The 25,167-nt window shown below is 46.5% G+C and overlaps 1 protein-coding gene across 4 annotated transcripts in view; it reads right to left on the reverse strand.

The window, feature by feature from the left end:
* Positions 1–25,167, reverse strand: part of PLCL2 (phospholipase C like 2) — a 212,238-nt gene that overhangs the window by 139,075 nt on the left and 47,996 nt on the right. Inside the window, exon 1 of one of the 4 annotated variants that reach the window (XM_025189748.2) lies at positions 16,562–17,224. The exons of the other annotated variants lie outside the window; for them this stretch is intronic. The gene's annotated coding sequence lies outside the window, so the exon portion shown is untranslated. Of the gene's footprint in view, positions 1–16,561; positions 17,225–25,167 lie in introns of those variants that run through there. 4 annotated transcript variants of the gene reach the window in all.

Here is a 25,167-nt window from a genome sequence, read left to right on the forward strand (position 1 = left end):
TTTCCCCCCCTGCTGCCTCTGGAGCAAGTATGGGGAAGCAGGTACTGATGCTGGGGGGAGCCATCTCCACGGTGCCACCTGCCCCCACCCCAGCTGCTGCCTCTAGCAGGGGAGGCTGCCGCGAAGCAGCCTCTACTTGTGGGAGGCCCAGGCTTGCCACAGGTAAAGGCTGCTTTGCAGCAGCCCCTGTCTGTGGACAGAGCCCACTTCATGCCTGCATTCCCTGTCCACACAGGGTATGAGTTACCCACAGACAGAGGCTGGAGCAGGCTCGCCACAGACAGAAGCTGCTCTGTAGGAGGCGGAGCAGTCTCTGTCCGCAGTGAGTTGGGACCCACTGCAGACAGGGGCCGCTGCCAGCCCAGCCTCTCTCCATGGCCAGCCCGGGCCGCTGCTGACAGAGGCTTCTTTGCGGCAGCTTTCTCCGCATCCCCCGTAGCAGCCACTGTCTGTAAGGGAGCTCGAACCCCCACAGATAGGGTCTGCTGCCACCCCATGCTGCTGCCTCTGTGTCAGAAGCAGTAGTTCAGGGTAGCAGTCTGTGCAGAAAGCTGGTTTTTAAATGGATTTGATACAGAAACAGCAGTGCAGGGCAGCAGGGGGCTTCTCAGGAGAGGCGCTTGAGCTCACTGGCACCCCCAGGGACTCTAGAATAGTGAAGTAACCGATAAGAATTCATGAGGTTACTCAACTATTGTATTACTCACTATCTAACATCCCTAGTCAGTAACTGAATTTATATAGCAATATTAGAAAAATTAGATCTGGATGCTGAAGAAGTACTATATCATAACAAATAGGAATGTTTCTCTGAAATCCTACATATGATTCAAATTTGGTTCCATTTTTACCAAATTCATGAAATATACTGGCTTCAATTTGGACCTACTAGTCAATAAATGATCTCCTTTCTCTCCTTTTCAATATGGAGAGAAGAACATAGGAGAAGATGAATTATTCCTTTATTATTTGTATTAACTAGGGAAATTATATTTTTACATATTAAACAATTGCTTGAAATTAAATTTGATCTCCCTCATCTCAATGAAAAATCTCTCTTCATACCGCTTATATCCTATTTTGTAAGAATATTGAAAAATCTTCAAAGATTTCAATTAAAATTTTTCATATCATAAGTTAAATTACTATACATGGCCAATGCTTTTCCATCTGAAATTTAAACACAATTTATCAAAATATTCTATTAAATTAGCAGGTGCCTATTTCTAGGTATGGCGTGTTGGTGCTTACTGACCTTTCCGCTTCATTTGATCTCAACTGTTTTTGTAGTTTAGACAGAAGGAACAGAATTTTAGAGACTGAACTGACCTTCTTTTATTATTGGTAGAAGCCTGTGACATTAAGAAGCGCAGTTTGTTTACACAGGTATATTCTATTTCAGTGGCTCTCAACCTTTCCAGACTTTCGGTGTCCCTTTCAAGAGCATGATTTGTCTTGCATACTCCCTTTCAGGAGCCTATTTTGTCCTGCATATCATCTCACTTAAAAACTACTTCTTTACAAAATCAGACACAAAAATGTATAAAAGTGTCACAGCACACTCTTATTGAAAATTGTTTAGTTTCTTATTTACAATATATAATTATTAAATAAATCAATTGGAATATAAATATTGTACAGGAGACCCTCACAATTCGCAGAATCACTATTTGTGATTTTGCATGGTGAAATCCTGAGGGGGCTGGGACGGGGGGGGAGGGGAGCTGTCGCTAGACAACAGCAGCGATCAGCCTTCCCTTCCTCCAAACTCACCGTAGCAGCTGGGAGCTGCCAGAGCTAAGCTCTAGGTCTGGGATCCACTGGAAGCTCACCGCAGCTCCTGCTGCTGTCACTTGCCTCCCTCCACGTGATGCTGCCAACTCCTAGCCAAGCCAGCAGCCCCCCAGGGAAGGCCACAAAGGGCAGAAGAAGGACAAGGGTGGAGGGCTGCTCCCAGTAACAGTTAACTATTATCTAATAAGCATCAAGCTGCTTACCAGGTAATTGATTAGGGAATCCCCGTTATAGATCCTCCCCTAAGAGATGCATCTGTTCTATCTCTTACTTTAAAAACTCCTCTCTTACCTTTTGAATTGTACATACCAACAATCTGCTTCTGTTTTGATTGAGATGGAGCCCATTTTTCCTGTACAGGCACTTTCTCTCCATTTACATCCCTAGTATGCAACAGCTTAAATTTAAATCTCTCATTTATCACAAATTCCATTAGATATGGCTTTCCTCAAACAAAATTTTAATAAATATTAATACACATCTTAATTACAGTGGAGTCCGGATTATCCGTCACCCAGTAATCCGACATTCCGCTTTATCCAACCCTGCAACTCCCGGGGACAAGTCCCCGGGAGCTGCAGGGTCGGATACGGTGCAGGCCGGGAGAACGGCCCCTCTAGCTGCTTCTTCACTCCAAGAGAGCAATGGGACAGCTGCTGCCGCTCCTGCCAGGGAAGAAGCGGCCCGGCAGAAGCCGCAGCAGCTGTCCCGTTGCTCTCTAGGAGCAGCTGCTGCCGCTCCTGCAAAGGCCACTTCGTCCCTGGCAGGAGCGGCAGCAGCAGCTCCAAGAGAGCAACAGGACAGCTGATGCTGCTCCTGCCAAGGAAGAAGCAGCCCCAGCAGGAACGGCATCAGCTGCCCCGTTGCTCTCTACAGTAGAGTCCCTATCATCCGACATATTCGGTAATCAACCATGTGTCGGTCCTGTTTAGGTCGGATGACAGGGACTCTACTGTACTGGACTATAAAGTAGGTAATGAGATCCTTGCATTGTTCTCTATATGAGACTACATATCCAGTTTCTCAAAAAATAATAAAAAATGTCAGTTTTTTTATCTTTATTTAGAAGACCTCCAGATCTGCACATGTATTCAGGCTTTAAAATGGCACTATAATTTAAGGAAAACCAGAGACTCCCACATTTCCAGCACTCTTAGGTACTTGCGCATACAGCTTGTAGTAGACAATCTTCACTAAATACTACCAAGCAGCATGCACACAAGTTACTATATATGACTGATGAAATCAGTGCTGCAGATGTAAATTATCCCCAGGATATCAACGATAATGCAGAGGCAGCTGTGAGAACACGCAGAATTGGGAAGTTGGTTAAGAATGAGTAGAAGTTCAAAACAAGGAGATCAAATATTGCTGAGTATTTTCATCATGCACCTAGACAGCGATGGACAAGATCAAGGAAGAGGTAGAAAGGATATAGGTGCACGGGTTGAGAATTAACAACTTACGGTTCGCGGTTGATAAAGTTATCATCGAGGATGATGAAGAGAAGCTAGCGAGAATGGTGCAGGGGCTAAATGAGGAAGGGAAGCGGTATGGACTGAATTGAATATCGATAAAACGAAGACAATGGTATTTGGAGATAAGGAAATAGGAAGGAAGATCAGTGTAGATGGGCTTGAACTAGAGAACGTAGAGAAGTTTACATATTTGGGGAGCAACATGACGTACGATCTAGACTGTAAGAAGGAAATAATGACTAGAAGAGTGAAAGCAAGAGTGAGTTTGAAGGCGATGGATAAGATCTGGAAAAGTAAAGCTATTAGCTTAGGAATGAAGTTGAACATCTTGAAAACATGTGTATTTAGCAGCATGTATAGATGTGAGACATGGGTGATAACGAAAGATTCAAAAAGAAGGATATTGGCGTTCGAGAGGAGTTGTTATAGAAAGATCCTGAGAATAGGATGGATGCAGAAGGTCACCAATGAGGAATTATATAGGAAGATACAGCAGAAAGAGAACCTACTGCAGGTTATACAACAGAAGTTACAGTTATTCGGGTATATCTGCAGAATGAATGACGAGTGAAAAGTTAATACCCTGGTATTCGGCATAATAGGTGGCCCGAATAGGAGAGGCAGATCCCACAGAGAATGGGTAGACGATATAGTAGATTGGTGCAGAGCTAGTCTACAGAAACTAAGTCACTTCACACAGGACAGGGAAAGATGGAAGGAAACAGTGAGGGAGGCATTGGACACCTCACAGTTGAGCCCATGGTTGTTGATGATGATGAATTTACAGAATGCTGCTCGGATTGTTCTTTGCCAACCATTAGGTCCCGTAAACAAAGCACATCTCAAATTGTCACATATTGAAAACAAATGTTTTCCTCTGGCTGCGACTTTTCTTGCCTTCTTAGAAAAAAGAAAACAATTTGTGGGTGCTCATCAAACCTGGAATATAGAAAGACAATCTCTTAAGCTTCTCAAGAGACAGTATAATATGAAAGTGTTACTCACTTTGTGCAGTAACTGAGGTTCTCTGAGGTGGTTGTCCCTGTGGGTGCTCCACCTTAAGTGTCTGGGGTGCAGCTGCATACCTAGTCAGAGATTTTTGGTAGTCGTGCTCTCTGGTGTGCTGCGCACGCAAAGCAGATGGCACGCGTGGTCCCTCCACTATGCATGCGCAGCAACTGTCCCTTCAGTTCCTTCTCTGCTCCGGAAGGAGAACGCAGCCCATCGAAGCAAAGGAGAGGATGGGAGAGTGGTGGAGCACCCACAGGGACAACCATCTCGAAGAACCTTAGTTAGTGCACAAGGTGAATAACCCTCTCTTCTTCTTCAAGGAGTGTCCCTGTAGGTGCTCCACCTTAGGTGACTATGAGCTGTATCCGTGAAGGAGGCAGGTGCTTCGGTTAGGTGGGATTTTGTACCATATGAAGGACACTGTGACCGAAATGAGTACCTCTAGAGGGATGACTGTCCAGGGCATAATGCTTTGTGAATGTGTGGGTGGAGGACCATGTAGCTGCCCTACAAATGTCCACGAGGGAGATGTCATGCATGTAGGACGTGGTAGTCGAGGTAGCCCTAGTTGAGTGGGCCTTGATTTGAAAGGAGATGACTGTCTGTTAGTAGTGTACTCTAGACTAATGCATTCCACTATCCATCGAGATATCTTCTGAGTGGAGATCAGCATGCCAAGCGATCTCTCTTTGGTGGAGACGAACAGTCTATTTGCTCTGCAAAATTGTTTAGTTCTGTCCAAATAGAAGGAAATTGCACGTCTTACAACAAGCATGTGTAAGCCTCCCTGGCACTGGTGTGAGGTTTTGGAAAAAACACAGGTAAGTCTATGGGCTCGTTACAGTGGAAGTGTGAGGAAACTTTTGGTAGAAACTTCGAGTGGGAACAGAGAACTACTTTATCCTTATGAAATATGGTGAACAGAGGGTCTGACATTTTCAATTCCTTCCTTATTGTTTTAATCTCAAGATGTGTTCCCTCTTTTTAACTGTAATATACATAAAACAAATAAAAAAAAAGTTCAACCTAATTCTACAATGGCAAAGCAAAGTGATCAGTTTTAAGAATGTGAAAATCAATAGTTACTATCTTTCACCAACCTGAGCACATTATTTACTTGAGCATTTAAAAGTGAGAGTGGCAGTTTTCTTGTAAGAATAAAATGGCTAATGATTAATCATTGAGGTGAACAACAAGCAGGTTTTCAGTTCCTGTGAGTCCCATCCAGTACAATATTATTTTCATAATTTTAAGTAACATAAGCTTCAGAAGTCTCTATCACAGGGAAAGGTTAATTTGCCATTCAAGACAATACAAAAGTACTTGCCAAGAGCAAACTGAAGATCAATTGAGGAAATGGTAGAAGAGAATGGGGAGGAGGAAATTATGGCAGAGTAACTTTCATGAGAACCTGTAAGGGTGAGGAAGGAGCAAAATGCCTTCAGGGAGACCAATAATTCATATATTGTTTTTTAACAATAACCTGAGAGAAGAAAGAGGTGCTATTTTCTTCCCTGGCATTAATATTTCCTCTTAAAAACTAGGAACTTTTAATCTGACCAAACAAACCATTCACCCTCACTTTTTCCACCTCTCATGGCTGAAAAAAAAAATGGATGCATATTAGTCAGGGACAGCCCTGGACTTCTTTAAAATGTTTCCCCGGCTGATAAACACATCCATAACACTGGAGCAATTCTGAAGGACTCTCTGAGCATGCTCAAGGAGTTCCCCAAAGCCACAATGACACTATAAAATAATCCAGAAAAATCAGATCACAAACTCTGTCCCAAATACTGGTTGAACCTTTTGTCCAGGACACTCTGGTCCAGCAACACTACAGATGTTGCTAGACCTAGCTGCAGAGACTGAGAGCACCTGGGAATGGAGCCAGTTTGGTTAGTGGCAGCCTGCAAGGCTAGTGAGGGGCAGGGAGCCCCAGGAGCAGCTACCATCCCCCTTGCACAGCTGGGAGCAGGGAGCAGAGCCCCAGGAGTGAGCTGGGAGCATCAGAGCCAGGCAGGTGGGCCAGAGGAGGTCAGGCTTCTGTATTCTTCCAAAGCAGCAGCCAGGAAGGGAGCCCTGGGAGAGCCTGGACACCTGACATCCCCTGATCCAGCAAATTCCCTTGTTCGGGATCACTCTGGTCCTGAAAGTGCTGGACCAGGAAGGTTCAACCTGTAGTACAGATACAAAATACCCATTTCACTAAACATAATAGGCAATCCTCTGCATCTACCAGGATTGAGAAGATTGTTTCTCTCTCTTGGGCCAGTAGGGACAAAAGAGGTTTCTTTCAGCGCTGAGGTTACTGTAGCTTATGCCTCGGGCCAAAACTTTTCTTGATCAGTCCAGGATTCACGTTAACAGGATAGGTGGCTTCCTCTCTCCACCCTGAATCTCAATTAGGGAAAACACTATTCTAGCTCACCGAGATTTGAGCCTGCACCAAGCCTCATGGGCCCAGTCAAAACAAGCCACAGCCCAGATTGGGCCTGCAGGCTCTGCCTAGCAGGGAAAGGAAGCCACTCTGCACAGCTTTGCACACTGCAGGGAAGTGCTCCCCACAGGCACCATTACTTATCATTTCTGTCTAGGAAGGAGTATGGCAGAAAGGGATCTAGGGGTTATAGTGGCCCACAAGTTGAATATGAGTCAGCAGTGTGAGGCTGTTGCAAAAAAAGCAAACATGATTCTGGGATGCATTAACAGGTGTGTTGTGAGCAAGACACAAGAAGTCATTCTTTCACTCTACTCTGCACTGGTTAGGCCTCAATTGGAGTATTGTGTACAGTTCTGGGCACCACATTTCAAGAAAGATGTGGAGACATTGGAGAGGGTCCAGAGAAGAGCAACAAGAATGATTAAAGGTCTAGAGAGAGAATATGACCTATGAAGGAAGGCTGAAAGAATTGCATTTGTTTAGTTTAGAAAAGAGAAGACTGAGGACGGACGTGATAGCCGTTTTCAGGTATCTAAAAGGGTGTCATAAGGAGGAGGGAGAAAACTTGTTCATCTTCGCCTCTGAGAATAGAACAAGAAGCAATGGGCTTAAACTGCAGAAAGGGAGGTTGACGCTGGACATTAGGAAAAAGTTCCTAACTATCAGGGTAGTCAAACACTGGAATAAATTGCCCAGGGAGGTTGTGGAATCCCCATTTTTTGAGATATTTAAGAGCAGGTCAGATAAATGTCTATCAGGGATGGTCTAGACAGTATTTGGACCTGCTATGGGGGCAGGGGACTGGACTCGATGACCTCTCAAGGTCCCTTCCAGTTCTATGATTCTATGATTCCCATTGGCTGGGAATTGGGGGTCAGTGGTCCCTGACTCAAAAAAAGGTTTTCCACCCCTCTCTAGACCGGTCTGAATAGATCTATCTGCAACTACAAAGCTCAACAAATCTATGTATCTGAACCTCAAGGACTGAACTCATGTCTGTAAGTATATTGATCTTTCAACTGTCTCTTTTCCTTTTTAAATATATTTTAATGTAATTAATAAACATTTGCTATACGTGTGTATTTTGGGGTAAGATCTAAATTATATATTGACCTGGGTGTATGGCTGGTCCTTTCGTATCAGAAGATCTTTTTCTTTTATATGATGAAATAAAATGTTCTGTAATTTTTAACATATTTGACGTGGGCACCTGAATGGAGGCCTGAGTCTGGGTACTTTAAGGGGACTGCATTGTTTGGACTTCTGAGTAACTAGGGAGATAGTGTAGAAGCTGTTTTGTGCTGGCCTGGTATATCTAAATATTGGAATAACCCCCAGCTTTTGGAGTTTGTCTTCTGCATTCTGTTTGAAGTTCACCCTAATTGAGTGACTGTATCTGGCTCCCACAGGGACCACTTACACCTTCTCTAAAGTAACTGTGTCCTATGCTCTTCTTTTCACCTCATCTGTCCACTTTTAAAGACCAATTCCAGGACAAATACTTGAGAACCCACAATCAAAACCAAGCTCTAGATGAGACACCTCAGTATAATTGCAAAAATACTAATAAAATTAATTTTTCAAATATTAGGCCACTAATTTTGCCTATGAATTTACAGAAGCTTACAATATATTTATCACTATATTCACACATACAGTGGTTAGAGAAAAGAACCTCACATAAGCAATTATTTTTGTTTAATTAATTATGTGAAATATTCAAGCTAACCAAACCAGTTTTAGGAGGCTTCTACTTTATCTCTCCAGGACAAGCCAGTTGTTGTGGAGGCACTTCATCGAACACCCCTTGGCTTTATATAGTGGCAAGAGCCAATCAGGCTGCATGAGACTTCTGTCTGTCAAATTCTTTAAAGGGAGACTTCCTATGTTCTCTGGCCCAACAGATCATGGGTAGAGGAGTGCAGGCAAGTTATAGCTGCCAAGAGGTAAGTGTGAAGGTGTGCACTACCTGGCAACCCTGCAAGCCCCAACTTGAGACTGTAGAATTGTAACCTCTCTTAGTCTTCCCCTTTGCAAAGAAAAGCTTTAGTATAAACTCACCTGAAGCAGTCTAGAAATAGCCTGATGAATATTGATTTCTTTTATAAACACACCAGAGTTCATTCTTTATACCTAGAGAATGCTAATGTTGAAAAGTGTTTTACAAAGGACATTGGTTACTTCCCACTCATGTTCTCAATTAAAGCTGAAGACCTGTGTTGTTTTTCAAGTGCTTAAAATGGCATAAGCATCTTTTGAGATAATATATATATATATATATATATATATATATATATATATATATATATATATATATATATATTATGTATGTAATTCTGCACATAATAAATGTCTGATATCAATGTAATAGGAATAGCAAGATGTTTAATTGTGCTGCAATTTTCAGCAGTTACACCTTTACAGGTGGGAGCAGGGGAGCTCTGTGGGAGCGAGTGCATGCAGGGAGCAGCCTTTTAAGCTATACACTTTGTAAAAACTCTCAGAACCAACAAGAGACCAAAGGGTATTGCCATGAATTAAAAATGGCGGTGGCCCACCAGAAATGGAGGAACAGCCTATGCCCTAGGAAAATGGAAATATATGTCCTTTAAGTTGACAGGGTGTACCAGTCTCTTGGATCTGTGGAGGGATAATGGAGTCTAGGGAGCCCATGTGGAATTAGAACTTCCTGAAGGATTCATTGAGGTGTCGCAGGCCTCCTTTCCGACTTCCTTTTGCTTTCAGGAGTAGCAAATACAGTAGAAGAACCCTTTTCTCTCTCATGCCAAAAGGGACTTACATTACCACCCACAGGCACAGGAGAGACTTGATCTCATGCACTAATAATTGCTCATGAGAAGGGTACCTGAAGAAGAATAAAAAAGATGGATGGGAGAGAAAGTTGGCCACAAATTGCAGGGAGTAGCCCAAAGAAATTGTGTTGAATACCAAACAATCCGAGGTCAACCACAACCAGGCCAACCAGAAGGGGCATAGATGGTTGAGAAAAAAGCATGAGGGGTGGATCCTGGGCAGTAGCTAGGTCACTATTCTCACGTGTATCCTCAAAACCCCTACTTCTGACTGCCCTAATTTTAAGAGGATCTGAGCTAGAAAGAGGAGCGGGAAGAGAAAGGATGCCATTGTTTAAACCCTTGCCTTTCTCCTTCCTTCTGTAGAAAGTGGACTGGGGGGCACTCTATGACTTCATGATGGAGTTGGAGGAAGTGGTAGCTGGAAAAACTATTAGCCTATTTAAGGATATATGCAAGCCTAAGGACTGGAGGATCTTTAAAACTACACAGCCATATATCTGCTGAGAAGAGCTTTGTTCCCTCAACTGGGAGATCCTGGAGAATAGACTGCATCTCTTGGGACTGTAAGCTGTAACCAGGAGCTGTGCCTTATGACCACTGCAGAGCAACCACCGTGGCTGCTGAGTCTGGAGTGTTCCAGGTCACCTGAAGGGGAACTCTTGCCACTGTTTTTCCCCCATCCACTAAGGTGGCAAACAAGTAGGCTTGGTCCATGAACTTACAGATGGAGTCACAGAAATTAAAGTTGTACATGCCCTCGCTGGTCTTGATGGTTGGACATCTGAAACTGCAGGTTGGTGGTCTCTCATATATATATATATAACCTTTTCCTGCGGGACAACAGGCTCCACTCTCCCACGGGCTTCCTGCCCCAGACACTGGTCAGGGATGACACGACTTGACCCTGGGATGCTTGTTTGCGCTGCTGTTGTGCTTGGCACTTACAGGTTGCTGGGCTGGCAGACTCAAGAGAAGCACCAGGCACAGGGAGATGTTCCCCACGTCTTCAACCACCCACTGCCCCATCCTCTACCACGGCCCTAGTGGCTGCATCCTCAGCTCATCACCGAGCTGCTCCACTGAGACCCAAGCCCAGCCTCCAGATTGCTTCCCTCTCGCCTGCCTGCCCAGCCACACAACTTCTGCAAGGCAGGGGAGGAGGTGCCTGGAAGTACTGACCTGAGCAGCCCGAGCCCCCTTTGCCTGGTGCTGCAGCCCCTCACCCTCACTCCTCCCCTGCACAGCTGGAGCACTGGAGCTGGGTTCTGCTGGGGGATGGGGTGAGAGAAAGCCCTGAGCCTCACTGCAGAGAACAGTGGTGAGACAGGAGGGAGAGAAAGTCCCAAGCCTTGCTGCGCGGGGAAGAAGCACTCCCCATCCCAAGCTGGAGGAATAGCAGTGTGTGAGCCCCCTGTACTCCCATTGGCCAGATTCTGCCTAATGGGTGAAGTGGGAGGCCAAGCCTGGGACCAGTGCAGGGCCCGAAGACAAGTGCATGCCCTCCCTCATGCCCAGACCCTGCACCACCAGCCCCTCACTAAAATCCCTGCCAAGACCCCACACCCCCCCCTTCTGCCTCCCTCATCCCAGCCAGACACCCTGCCCCAAGTCTGCTCCTGCCCCCTTCACCCAGCCACACACTGTGCCCCCAAACTTCTCCTGCCCACCTCCCACCCAGACTTCGCATACTCAGCCCCTTCGGCACTCCACCTTCTGTCCAGATCCTGCACTCTATTCCTATCCCACTCACTAGCAGCCTTGTCCCACACACTAAACCCCTCATTTTTTATCCCACCCCAGAGCCTGGGGGGCCCCACAAAACCCACTAACCGTGGAACCCGAGAACATTTAATCTGGTCTGAGGCTTTAAACCTCAGTCCTCTTCCCCACCCACCCCTCCTGGGGCTGGAGCACTAGGGAAGTAAGGTGTTTCAGTTAGAAGCTACATCATCGTGGGGGAAGGGTTGGAGGGGCTTTTTTCCTTCTCACTTGTGTGTTCCCCAAATGATTTTTCTCTGGGTCAATGGCCTCCAACCCAAAAAAGGTTCCCCACCCCTCCCATTAATAAAGACAATGTTGAAACCTTTTTGTATTTAACATAATATTTTACTTTATTTTAAAATGAAGTCTGGCCAACAAGTCCCCAGTTGGGGCCCGGCCCCATGGCCCAGTTCCCATCTGGCCGCAGAAAGGGCTGGTGTCAGCCCCTCTCCTGCTGTGTCACGATTAGGAGGAACGGCCACAATCTGGCTATGGCAGATATAGGGGAGTCGACAAGCATAGTAAGCAGAGGGCATAGCCCCCTAGTAAATCTAATCTTTATTTTTCGGGGTGTTACTGGTATGTCCCTGCCTATTCCTTTCCCATGACCCAGCAGGATGGTGGGTATTCAGGTATTCAAATCCCTTTGCTGGGACAGAATACTTTTAATACTTAATGTAATAGTCTAAAGGTACATCTACACTGCATGCTTATTTCAAAATAAGCTATTCTGCGATAGTTATTCCCAAATAGCTTATTTCTGAAAAAGCTTAGCATGTCTACACTGCAGGGAAGTTTCAAAATTAGTCCGAGGCAGGCTTCCCTAATGCAGACATGCTATCTCAATTTAGAGCCACAGGAAGCACTAGAGAGGAATAACTTAGAATGGCCCTAGGGAGGGGCTTTTTCAAAATAGCAGCAATGGAGGGTCTACACGCACCTTATTTCGAAATAGCTATTTTGAAATAGGCGTTATTCCTCATAGAATGAGGGTTACAGATTTCAGAATAAGCCGTCCATTATTTCGAAATTATTTTGAAATAACGGAATGGCTGTGTAGACCAGGGGTGGGCAATAATTTTTGAAGGGGGGCCACTTCACAAATTTCGGAAGTGGCGGTGGACCAACCTGGAAGAGGCAGGGCCTCGGGCAGAAAGGGCGGAGTTGAGAGTTACTGGAGTTACCAGATCCCAAAAACATTGGAGAAAAATTTACCACCTTGATTTCAAGAGGCCCTAAAACTTTACTTCAAACACATCCTAGAATCTTGAAAATTGAATGAATTAACTTACTCGGAGAGCTCCAGAGATGCACAATTTCCCATTGGCTACCTAAAGGCACATGACAAAAGAATCCTATATAGGCAAAGAAAAGTGACTCGTACTCTGAATGAAAGGAGTAAGCAGAAGAAGGATGATTTCTCACCTGTCAAGTACCTATCAAATACAGTTCTTTATACATGCCTATATCATGCACACTGTCCCCCAGTTTGTTCATTCCTATATATAACTACAGTTAAACACAGTCTATTAAACTGGAGCATAGCAGCCAGCATATCACTAAAACTGTACACTCTGGTTGTGGGCTGTCACTACCTGGTAAAAAACTCATTATCTAAGCTGCCAGAAAATACAATTGGGAAACCTAATTAACAAGAAAACAGTCATTTTTCTCAGTTTTTAGAGATTAACTTGCACTATTTTCCTGCTATAGTCCTCCTTTTATTTCAATCATTTAAGTTTATAGGAATTAATGTTAAAATAAAAAACAGGTTTATTTCAGTGACTGTTTTCTTGTTGATACTTTCTAACAGTTAACATACTACATATTTTAATATACTGACATCATTATTTGAGTGTTTCTCCATTATTTGCTCATATAATTGTCTATAAAGTTCAGTATTAAGTTTTTAAAGTACAGTAAAACTCCGATGGTCCGGCATCTGACGGTCCGGCACTCCTGATGGTCCGGCACCATCAGGAACCCGGAAGTGCTCCGGGCAGCCGGACCATTGGAGCTGCTCTGCCCCCAGCTTCCCCGATTCAGCCGCTGCTAAAACTGACCAGCGCTGAATCCGGGAAGCAGGGGCAGAACAGCTGGAGTGCTGCCGGGTAGGTCCAGTAGCGCTGCCCCTCGGGGCTGCGAGACCAACCAAGCAGAACCCCAGCTGTCCCGGATTCAGCCGCTGCTGAAATTGACCAGCGGCTGACTATAGGAAGCCCGAGACAGAGCTGCTCTGCCCCAGCTTCCTGGAATCAGCCGCTGGTCAGTTTCAGCAGCAGCTGACTTGGGTACACCTGGGACAGAGCAGCTGGGGTGCTGCTGGGTTGGTCCCCGCAGCACCGAGGTTTGGCGCTACCAGACCAACCCAGCAGCGCCCCAGCTGCTCTGTCCCAGGCGTCCCGATTCAGCCGCTGCTGAAACTGACCAGGGCTGACTCCAGGAAGCCCGGGGCAGAGCAGCTCTGCCTCTGGCTTTCTGGAGTCAGCCGCTGATCAGTATCAGCAGCAGCTGACTTGGGGACACCTGGGGCAGAGCAGCTGGGTTGCTGCTGGGTTAGTCCAGTAGCGCCGAGGAGCGGCGCTGCGGGACCAACCCGTCAGCACCACAGCTACTCTGCCCCAGGTGTCCCCAAGAGCAGCTGGGGTGCTGACGGGTTGGTCTCGCTGCGCCAAGGGTCAGTGCTACCGGACCAACCCAGCAGCACCCCAGCTGCTCTGCTGCAGGCGCCCCCGATTCAGCCGCTGCTGAAACTGACCAGCAGGGGCTGAATCGGGGACTCCTGGGGCAGAGCCGGACTATCAGAAGGGAGGGCTATGAGGGGGTCTGGAGTAGCATCCCCCCACCCCACCCCAGACCCCTCATAGCCCCCCCCTTCTGATAGTCTGGCATATCTGATAATCCGGCACCCCCTGGGTCCTAAAGGTGCCGGATTATCGGAAGTTTACTGTAAATGCTTGGAACTGAAGGATCTTTGGATACAGGCTGAACCTTCCAAATCTGGGACTCTCTGATCTGGCAACATCTGTGGTCTGGCAGGGGCCATGGATGTTGATAGATCAGAGACCCAGAGCCAGTGGAGACAACATAGGGGCTGGGGAGCCCTGGTGGGCCCAGGAGGTATGTGGGGACCCCTCTTGGCTGGGAACTCCCAGCATGAACTGGGTCAGGCAGTGGCTGGAGAGCCCCCAGCATCAGTGGGGCCAGGAGGTGGCCGGGGAGTACTTCAGATTATTTTGATGTTTTAAAAACAAGCTGAAAGACTAAATTAGTTATTGATACTTTAATTATATATTAGGCTACTCTCTTCCTTTGAAAAGCAGAGAGGGATAAATTAATAAATAATGGCACTATCTGCATTGCAATCAAGGAATTCAGAAATAAATCATTTAATTTTAATACAAATGCTAGATTTAATGTTCATGTTTTGCCTCATTATAACTTCAAATTTCTGCACTGCAGCCTCCAGTATATAACTCTTTTATTTGAGTCAATACAACCCATATTATATAATACTATCCTCTATTTTAATACTCAAGAATTGTTATAAATAACACACACACACACAAGTGACATGCATGAAAGTATATAAGACTGGATCCTAAAATAATATGACTAACAGAATTTTATTTAAAAAAAATAGGTAAAGCCTTCAATAATTTATGCCCCAAGTTCTTGTATCATTGCCTTTTGCCCTATGTTGGACAAAACCAACTGACATTGGCAGAACTGACCTGCCTTTTTACCTAAAAAATCCAACAAAACAGTGCTAAAGTGTAAGCCTTCCCAACTCAGAAATCCCATCTGTAGAATTCCCTCTTTAAGGATTCTGGTGCAATCTAACAGGATTGCTCTTAGAGAGATTGCGAAATATTCAAGTGAGCACTTTCTTGACCATTTTAGACACTCCTCTTCATGAGAATTTATAGGAGGTAGCTTTTCCATTTTACCCACTTACTGCTAATTGATATCTCTGAGGCCTTTGGACTGAAATTATTTTGCTTGCGTATTACAATCCAGATGTTTTGAAAATGGGAATTTAAAACTGAAATAAAAATAAACTGCGCCGAAGATCTGTTTATAGGTATGTAATTAAACACCTGTGTTCAAGGCCAGCAGGGAACTTTTTGTGTGTGGATAATCTATTAGCCTGTAAACAGCTTTAATATTCTCTTATCAGCTTTAGACTTTCCAGCTCCCAAATGTCCCATCTACCAAGATACAAGGTGGGTAAGATAATATCTTTTATTGGACCAACTTCTGATGGTGAAAAATACAAGCTTTCCAGATAGAGAGAATTCTTCTTCAGGTTTGGGGAAGGTAACCAGAGTGTCTAAGGTAAATACAGTACGAGGCAATATTGATTATTAACCAAAACAGTTCACATATACTGCAGAAGTCCACCTAAAATGAAGAAGGAAGTTAAATATTAGCAGGCAATAGCTGCAAATTGTTGTCATGAGCCATAAATCCAGTGTTTTTGGTGAGTTCTCTGGGCTAGCAGAGTTATGAATTTAAGTTCCCATATTCACATGTAACCCCCTTTTTCCTCCCTGGGTTACTTGGGAGCAGGTCACACTCATGTGTGCCTGGGTGCCTGATGCTTTTAACATAAAAGGAGATCCTGAGTATCCCAGTGGTGATGTTGTTTAGTTGGGGATTCCCTATCCACCCCCTTGCTGCAGTCTGTTGCTCCCTAAGAATATATAATAGCAGTGACTCCACCTGGTTGGCCCTGTACACACTTAATGGTGTGCTTTGAGAGCCTCCAGGAATAAAATTATTCCAGCAGTAATCTGGATCTAACCCCAGGACAACAATTATAAATAATATACATCTAACTAATTGCATAGAATTAACACATCTTTATTTAACAACGTAAAGAAAGCATGGTTTAACAAGTTAACAGTGAATAAAATCAATTAACAAAGCACACAAATAATAGGAACTTATCTATCTGGCATTTGCACTGCCCAGAGTGTGCACTCTTCTGGAGTCAGAGTCCCAGATGCTTGCGTGGGCACACTTGAAGGTCTGTAGCTGGAGTGGACACAGCACTGTGCAGGTCCTATGTGTTTTAGTCCAAGCTGAGGAGCCAGCTGCAAAATCCCTCTGCCACTGGAGCAGGCTCCACCAAATGCTAGCAGCTCTGGTTCACTGGGCTGGTCACTCTGCCTCTCTTTGGAGCCAGAGTTAGTCTATATCTCTGAGATCTGTCCCAGGCAGCACTTCCCCAAAAAGCGCAGTGAGTTACTTACAGTTTCCACCTATGTGCAGGGTTTATGAAGTCCTTCTCAGCTACAGGCATAGCCAGAGTCTCTCCCCTCAAGGGCAATCAGCAGCCCCTGAAACAGCCTACTAGATCCAAGCCCCACAGGCTCTCAGTCCAAGGCTCTAGCTGCACACAAAAGCTCCTGGACTGGACAAAGGATCCTCCACAGCAGCCTGGCTCCTCTGTCCCAAAATGGAGAGCTCTTCTCCCAACATACCTGGACAAGCCCCGCTTCCTCCTTTTTCCTCAAAGACTCATGGGAGTTGTAGTCTCTGGGGCTAGATTGCAGCACAAATGATCCTCCCAGAAAAAGTCAGAGGCCCCTTTAGTAAGAAGACTATTCACCTTTTCAAGGTTTTCCTTTGAGGACAAATATGGAGTCATCACTTTGTGAAAAGAATTTCCCCTTGGTGATATAGTGTCTTTGTCTTTTATCATTTTTTATAGGTTGTGACTGAGTTTCATCCACATTATAGTTATTGGAGTAGCTGATACACTGAATGAGTTATACCACATGCTGAGATATGTATGATCCATGAATTGTCTGTAGTAAGATGAAGAGATGATGTTTCAATGACAACTGTTCTTAGTCACCTAACAGGATCTTTGGATCTTTTAGTGTCAAAGGAACCAGAATAATTAGAAATACCTGTCAAAAGAGCATCATTACAAAGATCTGGATGTCTTCACACACACAGGTAAACCATATATTGGATAACCATTGCAACATGGATGGAAAAATAAGGATGATTATTTCCTGTATTCATAAAGGATCCAACACAGCTGTGCTTCTACAAGACTTTATTCCTGTAACAGTAGGGCTTGCTGCAGAATCAACTGTAGTCAAAACAATCTTCCCTGCATTGAGCTATGTACACAGCAGGACAATAAAAACTGTGGAAACCCATGCAATCGCAACACAGATCATGCTGAACATGACAACAGTAATATTATTGACTAGACATCTCTCCAGTTTCAATGCTACCTGTACACATTTATTAGCTTTTGTTTTACCCATTTTATTGCTGCTGTGATGCTTTGAGGTCATAAAGAAATCCAGTTTTATATCATTAAATAACATATAGTCATTAAACTAACAGAAGGCAAATATTTCAAAGTGGTCATTTTAACATGTTGGTATCATTATTTATCATTTCTATGGTAACAGCACTATTTGACTGCTTCATCTTAAAAGCAAAAATAATAAACTTTCAAATTATTCATGATGTACACATTTGTGAAGAGGGTACATTAAGTACAGGCAGTCCCCGGGTTACGTACAAGATAGGGACTGTAGGTTTGTTCTTAAGTTGAATCTGTATGTAAGTCGGAACTGGCGTCCAGATTCAGACACTGCTGAAACTGACCGCCAGTTCTGACTTACATACAGAATCAACTTAAGAACCCCAGGCGTCCCCAAGTCAGCTGCTGCTGAAACTGATCAGCAGCTGATTCCAGGAAGCCCGGGGCAGAGCAACTCTGCCTGGGGCTTCCTGTAGTCAGCGCTGGTCAGTTTCAGCAGAAGCTGACTTGGGGACGCCTGGGGCAGAGCAGCTGGGGTGCTGCTGGGTTGCTCCAGTAGCGCCACTCCTCGGTGCTACTGGACCAACCCAGCAGCACCCCATCTGCTCTGCCCCAAGCGTCCTGATTCAGCCGCTGCTGAAACTGACCAGCAGCGGCTGAATCAGGACCTGGGGCAGAGCAGCTGGGGTGCTGCCAGGTTGGTCCAGTAGTGCCCAGAGCGGGCGCTGCAGGACCAATCGGCAGCGCCCCAGCTGCTCTGCCCCAGAGTCCAAAACAAAAGCCTGGTCTGCTGGGGGGGGGGGAGCACACTAGCTGCGCCCCCCCCCCCCCCAGCAGACCAGGGACACGGGGAGCAGAGCCGCAGCGGCAGCGGGGTGCCGCGCCTCTGAGGCTTTGCTCTGGCAAAGCCTCAGAGGCGAGGGACCCCGCCGCGGCTGCGGCTTCAGTCTGGGTGCCTGTGGTCTGCTGGGGACGGTCCCCAGCAGACCACAGGCTCCCGGACTGAAGCCGCAGCCGCGGGGGGGTCCCGCGCCTCTGAGGCTTTGCCAGAGCAAAGCCTCAGAGGCGCGGGGAACCGCCGCTGCTGCCGCTTCAGTCCGGGTGCCTGTGGTCTGCTGGGGACGGTCCCCAGCAGACCACAGGCACCCGGACTGAAGCCGCAGCCGCGGGGGGGTCCCGCGCCTCTGAGGCTTTGCTCTGGCAAAGCCTCAGAGGCGCGGGAACCCGCCCGGTGCCCCTGGTCTGCTGGAGACGGTCTCCAGCAGACCAGGGGCACCGGAGCAGCTTACGAACGGGGCTTTCTCACCCCGACCTCCGGGGCGAGAAAGCCCCGTTCGTAAGTGCGGATCCGACATAAGTCGGATCCGCGTAAGTCGGGGACTGCCTATAGACCAAATTGGTGGTGGCTTCTGCTTACCTATAAGGATATGTAAGCAAAACATTTTTCTAAATTATATCAGAAATTAGAAGACATATTACCAATCTCTTCTATTGAAGAAATTTACTATATAATTTTATTAGTAGCTATCAAACATATTCAATATGAAGCTTCAAGTACTTCCCACAACATAGTACGGGCATAGATTACTTACAAAAAAATCAAATTATGTACACAAATTATGTGCATTTGGCCTTGTTTCAAACCTTACTCTTTAACAAAAAGCTTTATTGTAAAATATAAGGGTACGTCTACACTACAGCGCTAATACTAAGCTAATTCGAACTAACGCATCTAGAACTAAAAACTAGTTCGAATTAGCGTTTTGCTAATTCGAACTAGCATGTCCACATTAAGTGGACCCTGAACCAGGCTTAAGGATGGCCGGAAGCAGTGCCGGCAGGGCATCAGAGGAGGACTTAGAGCGTGGAGATGCTGTCTCAGGCTAGCTGAGGGCTGTGCTTAAAGGGTCCCGACCCCCACCCCAGACAGACAGTTCTCAGGGTGCCCCGCTTGCAAAGCAGTCCTGGCTTGGAGTGCCCTGAGTGCCCACACTGGGCACATCACAGCACTCGGCCATCAGCCCGGCTGTACTTGCCGCAAGCTGCCATCTGGGGAGAAGGGGCAATTGGGGGGCTTCAGGAGAGCTTCCACCCCCAGAAGCCTGCAGAGCCAGCCCAGTACTCCCCATCAGGGGCTCGTGCCCCATTCCTCCCTCACCTCCTTCCACTTACCCTTCCCTAGCCCCTCTTCTTGATGTACAAAATAAAGATAACGTGTCTTCCAAAATGGAATCTGTCTTTATTGAACAAAACTGGGGGAGACTGGGAAAAGGAGGTGAGAGAGGGGAAGAGAGAGGCTGGGAGAGGGGAGGGCAACTAAAATGATGAGGGATTGGGAACAGGTCCCATATGAAGAGAGGCTAAAGAGACTGAGACTTTTCAGCTTAGAAAAGAGGAGACGAAGGGGGGACAGGATAGAGGTCTCTAAAAGCAGGAGGTGGGTGGAGACGGTGCATACAGAAAAGTTCTTCATTAGTTCCCATAAAGAAGGACTAGAGGACACCAAAGGAAAGGAATGGGTAGCAGGCTTCAAACTAGTAACAGAAAGTTGTTCTTCACAAAGCAAAGAGTCAACCTGTGGAACTCCTTGCTGCAGGACGCTGTGAAGGCTAGAACTAGAACAGAGTTTAAAGGGACGTGAGATCAGTCATGGAGGTTGGGTCCATGGAGTGGTATTAGCCAGGGGGTAGGAGTGGTGTCCCTGCCCAAGGTTTGTGGAAGGCTGGAGAAGGATGGCACGAGACAAATGGCTTGGTCACTGTCTTCGGTCCATCCCCTCCAGGGTCCCTAGTGTTGGCCGCTGTCGGCAGACAGGCTACTGGGCTAGATGGACCTTTGGTCTGACCCAGTACAGCCATTGTAAGCTCAGGGCTCAGGGTCGGGGGTCTCAGTGGACCACCTTGATTTTCATGCACACCTGCTCCTGGGTGGCCAGGCTGGCAGCTATCCTGCCCTAGACGGCCACTTTCCTGTGCCTAGTGCGGAGGTCGTGGACGAGGTCCACGATGTCCGCACTAGCCCAGGCGGGTGCCCGCCTCTTGCGGTCCCGGGCAAGCTCCCGGGAGCCGCCAGCCTGGTCCCGGGAAGAGGGGGAGGGCTGGGGAGCATCGGGTGGGTGGCTCGATCCGTGCCAGGTGCAGGGTCTGCTGGCTGGGTGCTGGCAGGCTTGCACCTGGCACGGGCACCGTAGCCAGCCCGTGCCCCTTTAAGGGGTCCGGGGCCGGGAGGGGGGCAATAGAGTTTCCCTGGTGTTGGCCAGAGTGGCCACCAGGGAAATCTGGGGAGGGCTAGCCTCCCACTAGTTCGAATTAAGGGGCTACACAGCCCTTAATTCGAACTAGTAAATTCGAACTAGGCTTAATCCTCGTGGAATGAGGATTACCTAGTTCGAACTAAGCGCTCTGTTAGTTCGAATTAAATTCGAACTAACGGAGCGCAAGTGTAGCGCCTATGAAAGTTAGTTCGAACTAACGTCCGTTAGTTCGAACTAACTTTGTAGTGTAGACATACCCTAACATACTGAGGAAAATGACACTAACTCTAGATCAGCATTTCTCAAATCCAACCACTGGGCTTTTCATGAAGCCAGAGACTCTAAGGCAGTGATAAGTGGGTAAAGCAGTGTTAATAAACATACAAATATCACTTTTTACAGAAACAGACTTACTAGCTAGCAAATGTAAAAAAAAAGAACCAAAAAGAAAACAAAAATATTGTTTGTTTTTATTCTGTAAAGAACACTGTACTTTATTTTTATTATTGAGTCTTCAATAAAAATATGCATAAATAAATTGCAATGATTTGCCATGTATACGCACATATTCATTTTTCCTAACATTAATTAAATATTTTAAGAAAAATTGTCAAAGTGGTCACTAGCAAAAGTTAGTGGCTGCACTCCTGAGGCCATCAAAAATTTCTTGGGAGACTTCCTGTATCTAGATAACATTGAACAGTATTCTGTTGGTAATTTCATCCCTTTCCCATAACATATGTGTGAACTTATGAGACTGTTTTAATCCTGTTACATTCTGTACCAAAGATTACCATCTGCCTTGCCCTAGTGAACAGCAGTATCACCTTATTAGTTCTCACCATGTTTGTTGGAGAATATGGGTCAGGCAAAGCTGTACAGCGAACTAAAGCTGTAACAAAATCCCTGGCAGTTTAATAAATCCATTTTCTATAGCTCTTTTATTTATAACAACTTTGATCAAAACCTACAGTCAGTGAGTCTTGTTCAATAGGTCTCAGACTTCACATATGCAGCTAGAAGAAACCACAATTTTAGACCTAATTAGACAAATTTCAAACACGGTTGTTCCCAGTTCTGGCTCAGCATTGAAGTAGAAGAATAAAAGCTATCTTTATACTTTGCACAACTCCTATCTACAGAATCATAGGATCATACAACTGGGAGGGAACTCAATAGGTCATTTTGTTCAGACCCCTACACTCATGGCAGAACTAAGTATTGCCTAGTCCATCCCTGATAGGAGAATAACTAACCTGCTCTAAAAAATCTCCAATGATGGATATTACACAATCTCCTTATGCAACTTATTCCAGTGCTTAACCACACTGACAGATAGGAAGTCTTTTCTAATGTCCAACCTAAACCTTTCTTGCTAAAATTTTAGCCCACTGCTTCTTGTCCTATCCTCCAATACTAAGGGAACCATTTTTCTCCTTCTTCTTGTAACAACCTTTTATGCATGTGAAAACTGTTATGTCCCCTTTAAGTCTTCTCATCTTCAGACTATACAAATCCTTGGCTTTCAATCTTCCCTCACAAGTCATGTTTACTAGACCTACTTGTTCTTCTTTAGCCTGTGTCCAGTTTGTCCACGTCTTTCCTGAAACGTGGCACTCAAAACTGGACACAAGACTCCAGTTGAGGACTTTTAAGCCAGCTTCCCACAAGCACCTTGGAGCCACCTGCCCCTTGTTCCCCACCCTGTTGCTGCCTCTGATAGAGAGGCAGCAGCATGAGGGTGCAGAAGGCAAGTGGGAGTCAGTACTTTCTAGCCAGCTCCCAGCATGTACAAGCTCCCACAGAGCAGCGTCCCTCTGCCCCGCTGCTGCCTCTGTATCAAACGTAGTAGGAGAGGGCAGGAGGAGCAGACAGGACCTGGTGCTTGCATGGAGCCAGCTTAAAAGTTGGCTTCCTGTGATCATCAGTTCCCGCCTGTCGTCCCTGTATGTAAACGTGTAACCACTGAAAAATTCAGCAGTTACACATTTACGAAAAAACTCATTTGCTAACATCCCTACTCTGTATTATTTCTAGTCATGACCAACCAAAAAGAACCCATCAGGTGGTTTGTGCCCAAAAGTACTGTGAAAAAAATAGTTTACAAAACCGCCTGATAAAACACACAAATGATGAAAATACTTCAATTTCTTTAAAAAAACAACAACCACACACAACACACACAACATTATTTGGGTAAAGGCCCCTACACTCATGGTCGCCAACCAGTAGATAATGATCTACCAGTCGATCGTGGTGTCTCCATAGGTTGATCTTCAGTTCCCTCTGAACTGCGTGCCTGTACGGCTACACACAATACATTTTAGATCTTCCCTCCTCATTTGCAGAGCAGCACCCATAGAACAGAAAGTGAATAGTGGTGGTGGCTTGGTGGGATCTACTGGGGCAATGTCAGACGGTTGAACACCCTTGCCAGCTGGGCTGGATCAAAGAGGGGCAGCTGCCTGGCCAGATGGCCGTGGCATTCAGCCCGCCAATTCTGTGCTGTGCTCCAGCTGGTCAGGTGGCAGCCTCTTTGTTCCACCCTATGTGGAGCATGGTGCAGTCTTGGTGGGCTGAACGCCTCAGGCAGCTAACCGGGCAGCCGCTACTCTTTCCTCCAGCCCAGCTGTGCCACACTCCACTCACCAGCTAGCTGTGGCCAGACCCCCACTAGCACCCTGCTCCCTCCCCCTGGCCAGACCCCACACAAGCACCCTGCCTCCTCTCCCTGTCCAGACTCCCACCAGTACCCTGCTCCCTTCCCCCCAGCCAGACTTCCAAAAGCACTCTGCTCCCTTCCCCCCTGGCTAGACCCCTACCAGCACACTGTTCCCTCCCCCGGCCAAACATCCCACCAGCACCCTCCCCGCTCCTTCCCCTGGCCAGACTCCCACTAGCACCCTGACCCCATGCCAGACACCCACCAGGACCCTGCTGCTGCTCCCAGGTCAGACCCCCACCAGCACCCTGCTCCTGCTTTCTCCCTCCTGGCCTGACACCAACTCCCAGCTTGCTCCTGGACCCTACTTTATACCCAGATTCTGCACCCCCATCCCTATCCCACTCACTGGCAGCCCTCATTTTTGGCCCCACCTCAGAGGCCCACAAAATCCACTAACCCTAGAATCCCATAAGAGTTAATCTGGCCTAAGGCCATGAACCTCAGCTTTACCTACCCTCCCCCTGCCAAGGGGCTGGAGTGCCAGTGGAGGGAGGTGACTCAGTTGGGGCAACATCAGTGAGGCTTGGGGAGTTTTGAAGGGGTTGTTTTTCCTGCATCTCACTTGTGTGGTCCCTTACTGATTTTTCTTTGGGTCAGTGGCCCTTGACCCAAAACAGGTTCCCCTCCCCTCCCATAAATAAATTCAATGCTGAAACATTTTGTGTTGGACTTAATATTTGATTTCAAAATGAAGGCTGGCCAATGAGCCCCCAATTGGGGCCAAGCCTGCATCTAGCCACAGCTTCATAACACTCCTGAACCCCCCACACCCTAACCTCGAGTCCATCATACACCTGAACCCCGTCTTAAGCCCCTCACATTCCCAAACTCCTGCACCACCCACATCCCCAGTCTTCTGCCACAACTCTCCTGCACCATTCACACCCCACAAACCTGCACCCTGACTCCATCATACATCCAACCACCTCCGCCCTGAGGCCCTCATATACTCCAATCCAAACTCCTGTACCTCCACAAGCCTGAGACTTGCTCCAGCACCCCAACCCTGCACCTGACCAACACTCTCCAGCCTGGCACCCCTTCCCCGAGCCAGCGTCCCCTTCTTCACCTCTTCCTGCACCCAAATTCCCTCCCAGAGCTTGCACCTCTCACCCCTCCCCGCACCCAAATCCCTCATTCCCACCCCAGAGCCCATACCTCCTGTCTCAACCCAGTGAGAGTGAGTAAGGACTGGGGTCAGCAAGTGATGAGGGGAATGGAGAGGGCAGGGTCTCAAGGAAGGGCTAAAGGAAGGGGTGAGGTAGATCTTGGCTTGCTCGGACATTTAGAAAGTGATCTTGGGTGTAAAAAGGTTGAAGACCACTGCCCTACAGTGTCTGAAGCTCAAACACTGCAGAATATGCCAGCGAACTGGATAAATGAACTGCCTATAATCACTGTCCAAATTCAGTGCAGTGCAAAGCATAAACACTACAAATGATAAAAAGTAGACTTTTAAAGATGATCCTTTTAAAATATTTTAATTGGTGTCTTAGCAGGGGTAATAAAGAGGTACTGAAGTACTATAAACTCTTTGCATCTCATATGGTATCATGAAGACAAAGAATGCCCTTATCACTCACACAAAGGA

This window comes from Pelodiscus sinensis, chromosome 2, assembly GCF_049634645.1.
Source record: "Pelodiscus sinensis isolate JC-2024 chromosome 2, ASM4963464v1, whole genome shotgun sequence".
NCBI classification, from domain to species: Eukaryota; Metazoa; Chordata; order Testudines; family Trionychidae; genus Pelodiscus; species Pelodiscus sinensis.